Source organism: Vidua chalybeata, chromosome 3 (genome assembly GCF_026979565.1).
Source record: "Vidua chalybeata isolate OUT-0048 chromosome 3, bVidCha1 merged haplotype, whole genome shotgun sequence".
Lineage (NCBI taxonomy): Eukaryota > Metazoa > Chordata > Aves > Passeriformes > Viduidae > Vidua > Vidua chalybeata.
In genome coordinates, this window is record NC_071532.1 from 41,425,250 (window position 1) to 41,438,739 (window position 13,490).

Below are 13,490 nucleotides of genomic sequence, written 5' to 3' on the forward strand. Positions count from 1 at the left end.
CTTAATGCAGTAATATGGCATTCCAATTTTGGGTTCCAGTTCAGATTCATTTCAAGGCAAGACCATCAATGGTAATTCCATACTGAGATTACAGAATGAACTTCCCAAAAACTTGTGGGCAGGAATTGCTGCCAGAGCTGTTAATAAGGCTTACTTCCAGTCATGATTAGATCAGAAGCAAATCAAAACAAAAAAAGGGGAAAGAAAAACAGTCTAACAACTACTGTACTGGAAAATGTTAGTAAAACTATTTGGGGACTTGTCATATAAGATGTAATCAATAACATATTGACTATTAATTTTACATATGGTTGTCTTGGCTGCCAACTTTTACGTACAGTTTCCTCGGACTACCTCCTCCATTTCTGTGTGTGTACCAAAGAGTTCATATTCTTGGCTCAGAGTAAGAAACATCAAAAGGCAGAAGCAAAATGAGGAGCAAAGTTCCCTTTGCTAACAGCACATGCCATGGCTGTAAGGTTGGGCTGTGGGCAAGACCCATGAGGGAAGTAAATTCCAGCTCTAGTGAATTATTAAGTAAGCAAACTGTCATGCCAAGGAGAAATGCCTGTGATCTGTCAGTCATACTGCCAGGCTGATTCAAGGGACCAAAACTGTTGAAGACTTTTCACTCATTTGAAAGCACATTCTGTATGTTTCAATGCAAAGACAGTGCATTTTAAAGAACAAGAAGAGCTAAAATTTTTATCAAAATCAGTAGTCAATGGTAAGTTTGCAAGGAGGAGTAATAAGGAGCACAGGGCAAACTTCTGTCTTGCAGAGTGAAGACATCTTGAGAATACTCTGCTGGTATTTACCAGGACTATCCTACTTATCAATACAAGCTGTTCAGGGTTGGTTTTAACCTCAGCGCATCTACCCAACAAATTAAATGCATATCATTTGGCTAATTATACATAGATACCCAAACACTACCTGTCAACATAGATAGTGAGCCAAAAAATGGCATTACTTTGTTAGCTAATCCCACTTCCAGACCTAGTCTGATCCACAGAGGGACAAAGTGGTGCTAGCTGACTACTGAAGTCTGTTAGGTCTTTGCCAAATCTATGACCCACTGCAATCCCAGCTTGGGGGAGGCAGCAGGACAATTTCCCCCAGACTTTTCCCCTGAGAGGAGACACAGGACTTTGGCTCCTTATGATACACTTAATTTGCCATAGGATTAAATTCTGTATTAGGATTTTTTTGTAAATCAGTTTTCAGTCAGGGGCAGGAGAGGCTGAATGCGAAATACCTGTCCCACTCCAAGGGGATGCAAGTCATCATTTTTTCTACATAAGCCACAGCCAGCTATCAGCCTGACCATCCTTCAAGGTGTGTGGGACTAAACAAGAATATTTGTTGGCACAGAACCCATGGGGTTTTTTTGCTTGCACAGCACCAGAAAGCCCTGTTGCCATAGCCCTAAAAATGATTCAGACCACTAGAGTCATATTAGTGACGTGGCTAGTACCAACCATCAATCACCATTCTTTCTTCTCTCTCCATCGCAGTTTATTTCCTAAACTCTAGTAAGAGGCTAGCTGTTTCAAAGTGTGTGTGGCACATACCTGGCAGAAAAGGGTCTACATTCTTCTCTGTGTGCACCACAAAAAGTTGTCCCAGGACTTTAAACAAGCTTGTAGTTATGAAGATAAATTTTTGGTTGCTGTTCATCCCTGAGGTGGTTCTCTTGGCCATGACATTGAATGTGTCCTTTGCTACAGTGAAAGCGAGTTTGTACTCAGCTGGTAGTGCTGTTGTACCTTCACTTTTATTTAATTATATCTTATAAATTGTGTTATTTGTCATGTATTTGCATAATCTCCCCAGTTCTCTCTCTTCCTCTATGTACAGCAGCCTCAGCTGCTCTGTCATTTGGTCACAGAGGCCCCAATTTGCTAATCTAGTTTCATGGTCTGATAGACCTGGACAGTGATCAGTTTGCTTCCAAGGCATTTGTGTAAGAGGAAAGAGAGCTTTGATCCCTATTGGCAATTCAAGCTAATAGGATTGCTCTTCTTAAATCTCAACTAGATTGTCACAGTATCTGTATTAAAATACAAGTCCTCCAGGCTTCACCCGGGTGCCCAGCCTGTCTGGGGGAAAACCCTCAGAGGACTGGTCCGCGGGGAGGATGTGGCAGGACCCGGATAGCTCCACCGTAAGGACGAGAGGGCTCCGAAGTGGCTTTATTCCTAGAGGCTTTATTTCAGGAGCGTCGCAGGAACAGGAGGGTGAAACGGGGGGCACAAACTCTCCAGAAGGGAGCGAGCTCCGGAAGCCCCGAGGAAAGGCGGGGCTGGGTATTAAAGGCAAAGAAGTAGGAGTGGTTAGGGTACAAAACAGCCAATAGGCAACGGGTAAAGGGGGGAGACAGAGTGGGGTGACATACAGAGAACTAATCAGGGTACAGAGGAGGAGTGGTATTCTAACAGGAGCCAATGGGGGTAACAGAATAACTGAACTTTCTGGAACTGGGGAGTATGCTAAACATTGATGGACAGCTCTTCTGGGGTGGAGAGCAGCAGCTGATTTCTAAACTGTTGCTGCCTCCCAAGGGAGAGCAGGAACCCCTCCCACAAGTATCCTCATGTGATAGTCTGCAGTAAATCTCATTCCCAGAAATTTAAGCCTGTGGCCTGAAGATCCATTAAGCCATTAACTTTGTGACAATTAACTGGTTGACAACACAGTCCCTGTCCGTGCAAAATTCAAAACAAAAGAAAGATGGGAAGAAATAACCTCACTCCACAGCTAGCAGACCCTTTATGTAAGTACCCTAAACTGGCTGAGCTGTGAGGATAGGGAACATCTGAAAGATCTGCTGCAAAGAGACAAATTTGGGGTGTTTTATCTATATGTAGTATCCTCAATCCACAGGATGTGAGATGAAGGGGCACTAAGAGAGGAGGGGAGCAGGGAGTGGGGCAAGACCATGATTTAAAAACCCCCATTTCAAAACTTTCTTTCTTGCCTGAAGGGAACAGACATGTCCTGAAGAGGCAAGCTCCACCATTCCCTTGGTGGCCTGCAGGAGGTCTCCTCTGACAGCTCCATGTCTGTCCTGCCAGCAAAATTCCCCCTCTTCTGTCCCATGTGCTTCTTTCACCCTGTGCTCTACTAACAGCAAGGGTGGCTGCACAATGAATTGCAAGGTCCTTTAGAGGTCATGTGAAGGAAAGGACACAGAACATCTCATTGCTCAGCAGCACTAAGCCACTCAAAGCAGACTATTGCATGGGACATAATGGAGGCAGGCTGTGAGGGACTTCAGTAATTAAAGAGACTTAAAAAGCCACGTGTCCTGTCCCCTGGACATTTTGCCAGGCAACTCTAGGTGGACATCACAGCCTCTTGGGAAGTTGTGGCACCCAAAAACCAAATGAGAACTTTGTCTACACCACATTATTTGTCCGGCTCCTGACAGTCCTCCATCCTGTGTCTCAGTCTGTTGACAAAGATTGGTCTTCCTGAGCCACACAAAAGAAAGTGTGTTTTCATGTCAGCCTGTTTCTCTAAACATTCAATTACCCTGCCAAATACCAAACACCTCTTCTTTACGGGAAATTCCTCCTGCCAAGTGCTCTTTGCTTTGTCCGTTTAAAGAAGGGCTAATGGCAACTGTTTCTGCCCTTATTTGTTAGTGAAGGCAATTATGACCACCTTCTGTGAGTAATTACCCATTTCTACCTGGTCTCTACAAAAAAACTAAATTTTATACAATTGCAGGCTACCTGGCAAATCTCATGCTGCTGGGATGCACAGCAGAGCACTCAACATCAGCCATGTTTAAGGCAGTTAAGTGCTGTGTGCATTACTTTTGTTGTCTCTCAGACAAATGGCGTGATCCACAGCATACAGCAGTAGCTTAAGGGCTCCAAGGGCTGCCTTTATCCTCCCTTTCCTCCCGCAAATGCTCTCAGAAGGGTGACACCACATCCCCCAGCAGGAGGTATGGCTACACCAGTGCAGACCTGCACCTGGACCAAAACACTCCTGTAGCAAAGCAAGGTATAACAAACTGGGAGACCCCTGGCGCACACTGCTCAAAGGACCCTGACTGCTGTATTGCACTGTGCTGTGCACATGGACTAACTAGCCTTTCTCTATGTCCCACTGTGTTATGTGACAGTGGTACATCCTAAATCCAGCTCAGTTCTCCCTTTTCAGGCAAGAAATAAGTATTCATATGTAAATTTTGCAGTGAAAGCAACTAAAATATCCTGTCTTTATGCTTGCATGTTCAACCTCTTTGCAATTTCCAAGAAGCAGCAGAGTCCTAGTGAGCCATGACTTCTCAAGTACCTGCCTACCAAGGCCTCCAAGCTGGTTGTGCACTTAACTCAGTTATGCACATATCCCAGTGAGACTAATGATCCTGAAGCACTTCTGGGAATACCCACTGTGCCCTTACCCAAGACAGCAGCATATAACTTGGTGACTGAGTCCCAGCAAATAGCTGATCAAAGGTTCTGGACACTCAATGCACGTTTCTTGTTCTTGGTGTTATAAATTGAGGCGAATAATTTATTCAGCCTTTCAAGAGTCAATCAGAAATTTATTGATTACAGCAAGCGATGGCAAGCAAACAGCGCTGGGTGCAGCCGGGGAGTCCCTGCTCCGCAAACGGCTCACGCCGTTTCCCCCTTCCCGCAGTCTTTTTATACTCTTTTTCTTCCGTGTCTGCGGTATCTCTGGGTGTACTCTGCGCTTGCGCCCTCTGTTGCTAGGGGGTCTTCTTCTACTTTCTGGTGGTCGTTTGACAAAGGCTCCTCTCTTCTTCCTTGGTGAAAGTCCACTGCCTTGTAATGATCTTTTCCATATAAGGTTATATGTTATATGCACTTAAGTTCTAGTTACACAATCAGCTTAAGTAATCAACATACTAGCTAGTTTCTGTCTGGCGGTTTTTTGTTATCTATACAAGGCTTCTCCTTTGGTTTTCTGTTATCTACACAAGGCTTCTTGTTTCTGTCTTGATGAACAAAGAGTCTTTTCTAACTTATCACAATCCCCCCTTTTCTTTTTCTTTATTTTGTTCATCAAACCTTTTTAGTTCTCGTAAGCTAAGGGTTAAGGTTTCATTAGTCTCAGGATCTTCCGGTGTGGGTTCATATTTGGCCTTTATCGACATGAGGTGAGTGGCTTCTAATCTCCCCTTTACTATGTTTATAATCTTATTAAAAATACACGGGCTAAAGGTTATTCCCAAAATCAGCAAAATTAGGGGCCCTGCAATTGTGGATAATAGGGTAGTCAGCCACGGGGAACTGTTGAACCAGGTTTCTCTGACTACCCCTGTGTGATACTGATTTCTCTAAGGCTGATATCGATTGCTCTATTTGCTCTAAGTCTTCGTCCACCGCTACTTTTAGAGAGTGAAATTCTTTAGTTTGTTTTACTAAGGAGGCCACTCCCATGCTTACACCCGCTCCCCCCATGAGCATTCTTGAGGGTGATATATAATTTTTGGGATTATAACTACTTGTATACAGTAATTTGAGGTCTCATTGAAAATTTCTAGGGAGATGTAGGGTGTGAGTCCTCTTTTTGCACAGATCCACTTTGTGTTTTAGCAGGGAGTATCCTCTCATTTTGCTGTAGTCATTGTTTTGCACAGGAACTCTATGTGCTGGGGCACTCGGCTAATGCATCTCCCCTTCCCTGTTACTGAGGCTAATGTGATTCTTTGCTCTTGTGAATCTTTCTAATTACATGAAGGGGGGTTACTGCCATTTGCACATCTTGCCTTTTCTGATATTCTAACAGTGTCATAAAATGGGGGTTTAACATCAAAACAAAGCTAACAATGTTCTGTATTCTGGGGGTTAGGTACGCTCCCTCTACTAGCTTTTAAAGGGTGTTAAATCGAGAATCCTCGCTAGTGGGTATTATTGTCTGGTTATCAATAGTTGAATTTTCCATTCCTGAGTTACTTTGATTACTGATTATTTCAACATAACCTGGCTCTCTATCTTTGGCTATTACCGGGTTAGGGCCTACTGGCCAGGTATCTGGTGGGATAGGCTCTTTCTTACTGGGTTCCATGTACCGAAAACCCCATGTTCGTCTTACTGTCCATCTTGGATCTGATGGTTTAGTTACACTCAGATACACAAATTGACAATTCCCCTGATTGACTATGCCGCCTGACCAGTCCTTCTGCGGAGCTTTACAGCTGTGGGGTCCTTAAGAAACAGTAAGCCATTGATCTCTTTCTACTGACCAATCTGATGCTATTGTTTCACAGCCCCAATACCTACAGAAGTATTCCCCGGGGTTATTGCAATATCCCTTTCCTGGATTTGATGCTGGACACATCGATGGGGGCCAATGTGCATAATGACGATGTAAAACTAGGAGATCTGGACAATATCTGAGTTTGAATTTCCTTCCTATCTACTCAGGTTAATATCTATTTAAAGGGTTGATGCGAAAATTGAGAATATCTTCCTGGTAATAACATAATCAGAATTACAATAACGATAACTTGCCAAGGAGGATGGAGTCCTGGTTTTGCACTTAACTCATAATTTCCTACCATTTCCCTTTTAGCTTGTTGCCCTTTTTGTCTACCCGGGGTGGTTGAGTCGGTACCTTTGGGGAGATTATCAATACCTAGTCGGTAATATTTGGAGTATCTCTGCATTATTCCACTTGGGATTGGGAAGAGCCTGGTTCTTTCCCCTCTGCCTCGCCCGCCGACTCGGGTGCTTCGAGCCGTGGGGATTACCATCTTCTCGGCAGCAGCGGTACTCTCCAGCGCATCCATTCCCTTTTCCCTGTCTAGCCTTATACTGCTCCCAGTTCTTATCCTTGATTGGGGATGAGTTACACGGAATTTCTTTCAGCTCTTTCCGACAACACCGGTTTACAATATGGGCAACAAAGGGGGCAGGTTCATTCAGGTGGAAACAAAAATTCTCAGGGTTAACCCCTTTTCTGTAAACCTCCCACCACTCTTCTGATTTGAACCTTGCCCACTTATTCTCCAATTCTCCTAACTCTAATATGATTCTTCTTAATCCTCGCTCTAGCTTGTAGCAGCTAGAGCAAATCCCAGTAGGTGGCTTTACTTTGCGGCAATGGACCCACCACCGTTCTTGGCAAGTTTTGCAAACAAAGCACACAAAAGGATAACAGTCACAACGTGTTTCTTTACACACTACTCCATAAGTATCAGCCAAGGGGTAAGTGTATCCTTTCTGTTCCCCTTCTTGGTCTATCTGGATTACCCACACTGAGTCCGTCAGTTTTTCTTCAAGGTGACCTTCAGGTTTCTGGGTTGGCTTGTTACTCTCCAGTGGTCAGCTGTAGTCCTTTTGTCTATCGGATCGTAACCTGTGTCTGTTGGTCACACTAGGGGAGTACAGTGAGGCTGCCTAACAGGGCAGGATGCATACATATACTTTTATTCGTCCACATTCACTTAACTTTATTTTTCACTTACTCTCACGCACAACAAAACAATCACAACAAGGTACCTTTTATTTTTCAACACACTTATTACACTTTTAGGTTTCCCTGGCCAGTCTCAGTGTTCTTGGATACCCCTCAATCTAGCTGTGTTGTTCCTAACTCTAGATCCTCTCAGATTTATCTTCAAACTGGTAAAATTTTTATTCAATTCTGGGTGCTCTCGAATATTAATATCTCAACCCAGCAAAACTTAATTCTGGGTGCTCTTGAATATTAATATCTCAACCCAGCAAAACTTAATTCTGGGTGCTCTCGGAATGTTAATCCCTCAACCCAGCAGGTTTGAATTAACCCTGGATGCTCTTGGAACATTAATCCCTCAATCCAGCAGGTTTGAATCAACCCTGGATGCTCTTGGAATATTAATCCCTCAATCCAGCAGGTTTGAATCAACCCTGGATGCTCTTGGAACGTTAATCCCTCAATCCAGCAGATTTGAATCAACCCTGGATGCTCTTGGAATATTAATCCCTCAATCCAGCAGCTTTGAATCAACCCTGGATGCTCTTGGAATATGAATCCCTTAATCTAGCAGGTTTGAATCAACCCTGGATGCTCTTGGAACGTTAATCCCTCAATCCAGCAGGTTTAATCCTGGATGTTCTTGGGCATTCTTATCCCTCAATCCAGCAGAATTTTTAGGGGCCCTTCCTACACATTTTACCTTTTATTTTTCCCCAATAGATTATGCCAAGAAAACCCTCTTTTTATGTTTTAATTATTTTTTTTTCCTAATTAATTACCTTTTATTCCCCCCCCCCCCCACTAAGGGATCCCACAATTCTCTGAGACCCAGACCCGGGGGGGTTCTCTCACTCTTTTTATCACTCGCTTCATCTCTTTACTGGCCGCTTTTCTCGCGAAAAAGACGGAAACGCAGCATGGGAGACTACTGCTCTCGCTTAGCAGGTCTGGGGTAACCAGCCCGCCTCTCATTCACACACATTCATTCTCTCTTTATTCGCTCCGTCTCACATAAATTTATAAACTTCTAAGGGTTCAATCTAAACTACTGGGGAGGAAAGAAAAGGAGAAAAAATTGCCTTAGTTCTTCCCTTTTAATGCTAAGGCTGTGCCACTCCTTTATCTTTTCTCAGTCTTCTTCAAACACGACTCAGGTTTCAGGGACTAGGTGGCTTTTAAATTCACTATTTTACACCTTGCTTGTTCAACCCCTGGGTTATAGTATCTCGGCAATTCAGGGGTACATGCACGACACGTGGATCTCCGTCTATATGAAATACAATACCACCTCCTCTGACACTTCAACCATCGGAGGAGAACCTAAGCTGTGTGCCAGTCTGGCTTCTAGCAAAAGGTTGTCAATCCACACACGAAGCAGGGGATTACCCCTTCTAGACCCCACCTCAAGAGGTTCTTAAGCGCCCGTTCAACTGGCAGTTGTTCCCAGTCAAAGGCTAGATAGCAACTTGTTGAACTTTGGTATATCTTAGTTAAGAATATTCTGTCTCTCCCTCCGTCCTCCCGCTCTATGACTACCCAGCCCCCTGATGGATGAAGAGACTGACTTGGTTCAAGCTGAAACCACCTGTGGAGAGCCTGTCTGGGAGGCCGGGCTCCCTCGGCCCGGGCTTGGAGTTCTGCAGCCACTGTGGGCAGATCGCCTCTCACTTGCAACAAGAACTGAACAGCAAACCCCGTAATGCAAAGGATCTCCCAGTGACAGCTTTTAACACTAAAGGGCAGTGCTATCGCACAACAAACACTTAACTCTTAGCCCAGCCGGGTTCGCTGGCTACTTTTGCAAGCCCTTTACTAACCAGCAATGCTTTTAAGCGGTGCTTGTAACTCCCAACTTGTACCACGCTCCCACTAGCTGCACTATCAGCTAGCGGCGTTCAAAGCAGCTCCTCAAACCGCGGCTTGTGCCCGCGCGCCCGCTGCGCTATCAGCTAGGCTGCGCCTAAAGCACTTTCGCAAGCCCCGATTTAAGCCCCGCGCCGCGCTCCCCTCGCTCGCCGAGGACAGCCCGTGCCACGCATGCGCACTAACCGCTCCATCAGATAGTGTGGCTGAACTGCTCCGCACATGCGCTCTCCGGCACTGCCGCGCCGTGTCTCTGTATCTTAGTAACGCCGCACCGCACTTCACACACACACACACATACACACACACACACAGAAGCACGCACGTCCGGATGTAACAGACACACCACACCGAAACTGGGGCACACCACACCGCAATCGGGACACAACACACAACACACTGAAATCGCGATTTCTCCCTCCCCGAGCCGCGCTATCAGCTGGGGAGGTCCTCCCGCCTTTTCCTAGTCTGGCTTCTAGTTACCCGCTGGTTATTCCCCTGGAACTCAACATTCACCTCATTCTCACCTCATCCCCCTCCGACTCATCTTGTACCGAGTCGTCTTGTACCAGGGCAGAGGGATGTTGTGGTGAATGTGGAGGTAGGGGTGGAGGGGGAGGAGGTATGTAGGGTGGAGGGGTGGAATCGGGTAGGTCTGTATCTTCTTTCAATCTTTTCTTCTTCTCCCTAGTACTAAGTGCAAACAACTTAATGCGAGTTTCCCCCACTATCTAGAGGGAGGTGTACTCGCTTTCCTCTAAGTTCAAGGGCTCTTTAGAACTCACATAAATACTTAGAGCCTGACATATCTAATCCTCAAATGAGCCAAACACTGGCCAGTACAAATGGTCCACTCTTATTTGTTTCCCTCCCCAAACCTCTATGCAGTAGTGCACCATTTTCACCTTGTCCTTTCCTGGAGGGGAAGGCATCCCAATTTTTAATCATTAGTCCTTATGGACTATCTGGAGGAATTTGGGGAAGCTTTACAGGGGTTCCCCTACCCATGGGACCAGAGGGCTTGCTTTTCCTCTGTCCCATCTTCCGGAGTGCCTTCTTACACACGCCTCTACGCTTCCCTCAATTCGTGGCCCAGCCCGTCGCCGGGTGTGGGAAACGCACTACTATGAGGTCCACACTCACGTCGTCTCACAGAGACGTCTCACTCATTACACTCCGGGATCCCAACCCCAACCGAGCAGGCCCCGTTCCCTCTGAACGGAGCAACCTCAGTAGCCCCGAAGGACCACTGAAAGGTACTTACACAGTCCTGTGTCTTCGCCCGGGACTTCGTGCACAAAGATTAAGGGGTTGCCGGCTATTCTTTGCTTGCCACCGAATTTGGTTTCGTCAGTAAGGGTCCCAGAGGGGAGACTCCTGAGCGGGGCCCGCTGCCAAGGCAGCGAGGGCACCTCCCCATGAGAAGCTTCCAACGGATAGCCCTTATCCGAGTCACGGCACCAGATTGTTATAAATTGAGGCGAATAATTTGTTCAGCCTTTCAAGAGTCAATCAGAAATTTATTGATTACAGCAAGCGATGGCAAGCAAACAGCGCTGGGTGCAGCCGGGGAGTCCCTGCTCCGCAAACGGCTCACGCCGTTTCCCCCTTCCCGCAGTCTTTTTATACTCTTTTTCTTCCGTGTCTGCGGTATCTCTGGGTGTACTCTGCGCTTGCGCCCTCTGTTGCTAGGGGGTCTTCTTCTACTTTCTGGTGGTCGTTTGACAAAGGCTCCTCTCTTCTTCCTTGGTGAAAGTCCACTGCCTTGTAATGATCTTTTCCATATAAGGTTATATGTTATATGCACTTAAGTTCTAGTTACACAATCAGCTTAAGTAATCAACATACTAGCTAGTTTCTGTCTGGCGGTTTTTTGTTATCTATACAAGGCTTCTCCTTTGGTTTTCTGTTATCTACACAAGGCTTCTTGTTTCTGTCTTGATGAACAAAGAGTCTTTTCTAACTTATCACATTGGTATAGTGCTGTGTGATGCCTCCTGTGAAATAGCAATCATGTACTTAGTAAAGGTATCAGATTTCTGACTTCTGCCTGCCATGACCTGTTATTTGCATCTACCTATGGTGAACAAAAAATGCTCCCTACTCAGAAAGTTAAGGTCTCCTCCCTACTTTGTGTGTAGGCAACAACCACTGACCCAAGGCAAAAGTCCATACACTCAGTGGAATTTATACATGGTTTCTACTGAGATGAGTTCAAAGTGAATGGTCTAAATACTGAGCCAGAGTCCCTGGTGTAACACAGGGATAATTTTACTGAAATCATTGTATTATAGATGGGAAACATCTTTGAAACCAGAATTAAACTGTATAACAAAAGGGCACTTGAACAGGTGAAGTAACAGCAGATGAAATTAACAGTGAGCTGAAATGGTGTCCCATTCATTCCACACATCTGCCATCTATATCAGGTCTTTGTGATTATATGTAACGCTGCAAAGAGCAAAGATTATGGCGCTCACACAAATTCCCCTTTGGTATCAAGAGTTATATACATGTTAGGAAACAAACCACCCTGTACAGGAAACATTTTTGAGAGTTGTGTTATCCAGAAAACAAAGCAAGTCACTCTGAGCAGTGACATAATCCAGTTTCCCACAGGTTAATACCTTGTGGCCACTCTCTTTCACTGCAGCAACCCCTCCTCAACCTCTCTTTCATCTGTCCCGCATCCAAAATGCTTCAATTCCCCCTCCACACTCATACACCTGAGCTCAAACCCCTGTGCAGCATCTCACGCGTACACTAACTACTGAGAGGCCCTGGGGCAACAGGGCCCTGCTCAATCCCACACTGTACATGGGCCAGGTGGACCCTGACCACACCCAGCCAGCAGACAGAACTGCGCAGATAGCATTGAAATCACACTGCAGATTTTTCTTTGCCAGAGGCACTGATTGTAAGTATGCCATAGGACACTCACTGCCTTCTGTGCAAACATAATTTTCCATTAAAATTATGGGAATGTAATTGATCTCTACCCTGTGTAAACTTTGGACACTTTAGTCAGTGGACTTGAAGTTTCTTATGGGAAGGGAACAAGTCTGCGAAACAAATGCATGGAAAGAAATGCAACCATATAAGCCTTGTTTTGCTATTTAGATATTTAGTTGCATATTTAGCTGATACAACCTAAAATATGAGGACATTCATTGTCAGGGGTTTTGAGCCAGTAGGATTAGTTGCATGTGTCATGGAAATCTCTATCAGAACATAAAAAGGATCAGAAATTGGCCTGTTCTCTTTTTGGCTCCGGAAACTAAAGCCCTCCAGATTTTGACCAGATGCATTATACAAAGCTATAAAATGACAATTTTGCAGTGCCTCCCATTCCCAGAGATTTGCTGAATACTTAGGGAAAGACAACCTCCCAAATTACCTGTGTGGTCACTCAGTGCCATGCTTGAAAGGCAATTCCTCCCTGTTCCCTGCTGGGTCTTGCTTTCCTCTCTGAGCTTTTGTTACTGACTGTCGCATTTGTTGCGCTGCTGTCCTTGAAAAAACATCTCTCTGCAAGAGCCTCCTGCAGCCCTGAATTCCAAGGGTTACAATGACACTGCTGCCTGAAGCAGTGTTTCCTTTTCCAGTTCTGCATTTGCCAGCTGTTAACTTCATCAAGATCCTCTATTGTGAGAGTCTTAAAAAAGGGGGCAGCTCAGTTTTCTCCATAGCCTTTGTGTGAAGGCTGCCAGGCCAGATTCGACCCTGGAAACCAATTAATTCAATGGAGTGCCATGACATGGCACACAGGGCAGAGAATAATTCAGCTGTAATTTTGAAAAAACTGCTCCTAGTTCAGGAAAAATTCCCAGTTGCCTCTGGCTTTTTAATGCAAGCTTTCCTGATAAACCGAGGGGGTAGGTATCACCTCCTCTTTTCTGAAATAATGCTCATTTGTCTTAAATATCAACAGCACTGGGAAAGCTGCATCAGGTGAGGTTACAGGCCTGGATTTCACTGCTCTTACGAGACAATAGTGGATCTATAGGACACCCTGTGCCTGTGGGATGACTCAACTCACAACTATCCCTCGTACCCAGTCACAGAAGTGATAGCTTTGACCTTTTGCTCATGGAAGAAATGACAGGCAAGGAAGGTACTCCACATCTTTAGTACAAACTGCAGTGTCACTTTACCAGGGGATAGGAAGGCTCTGGAAC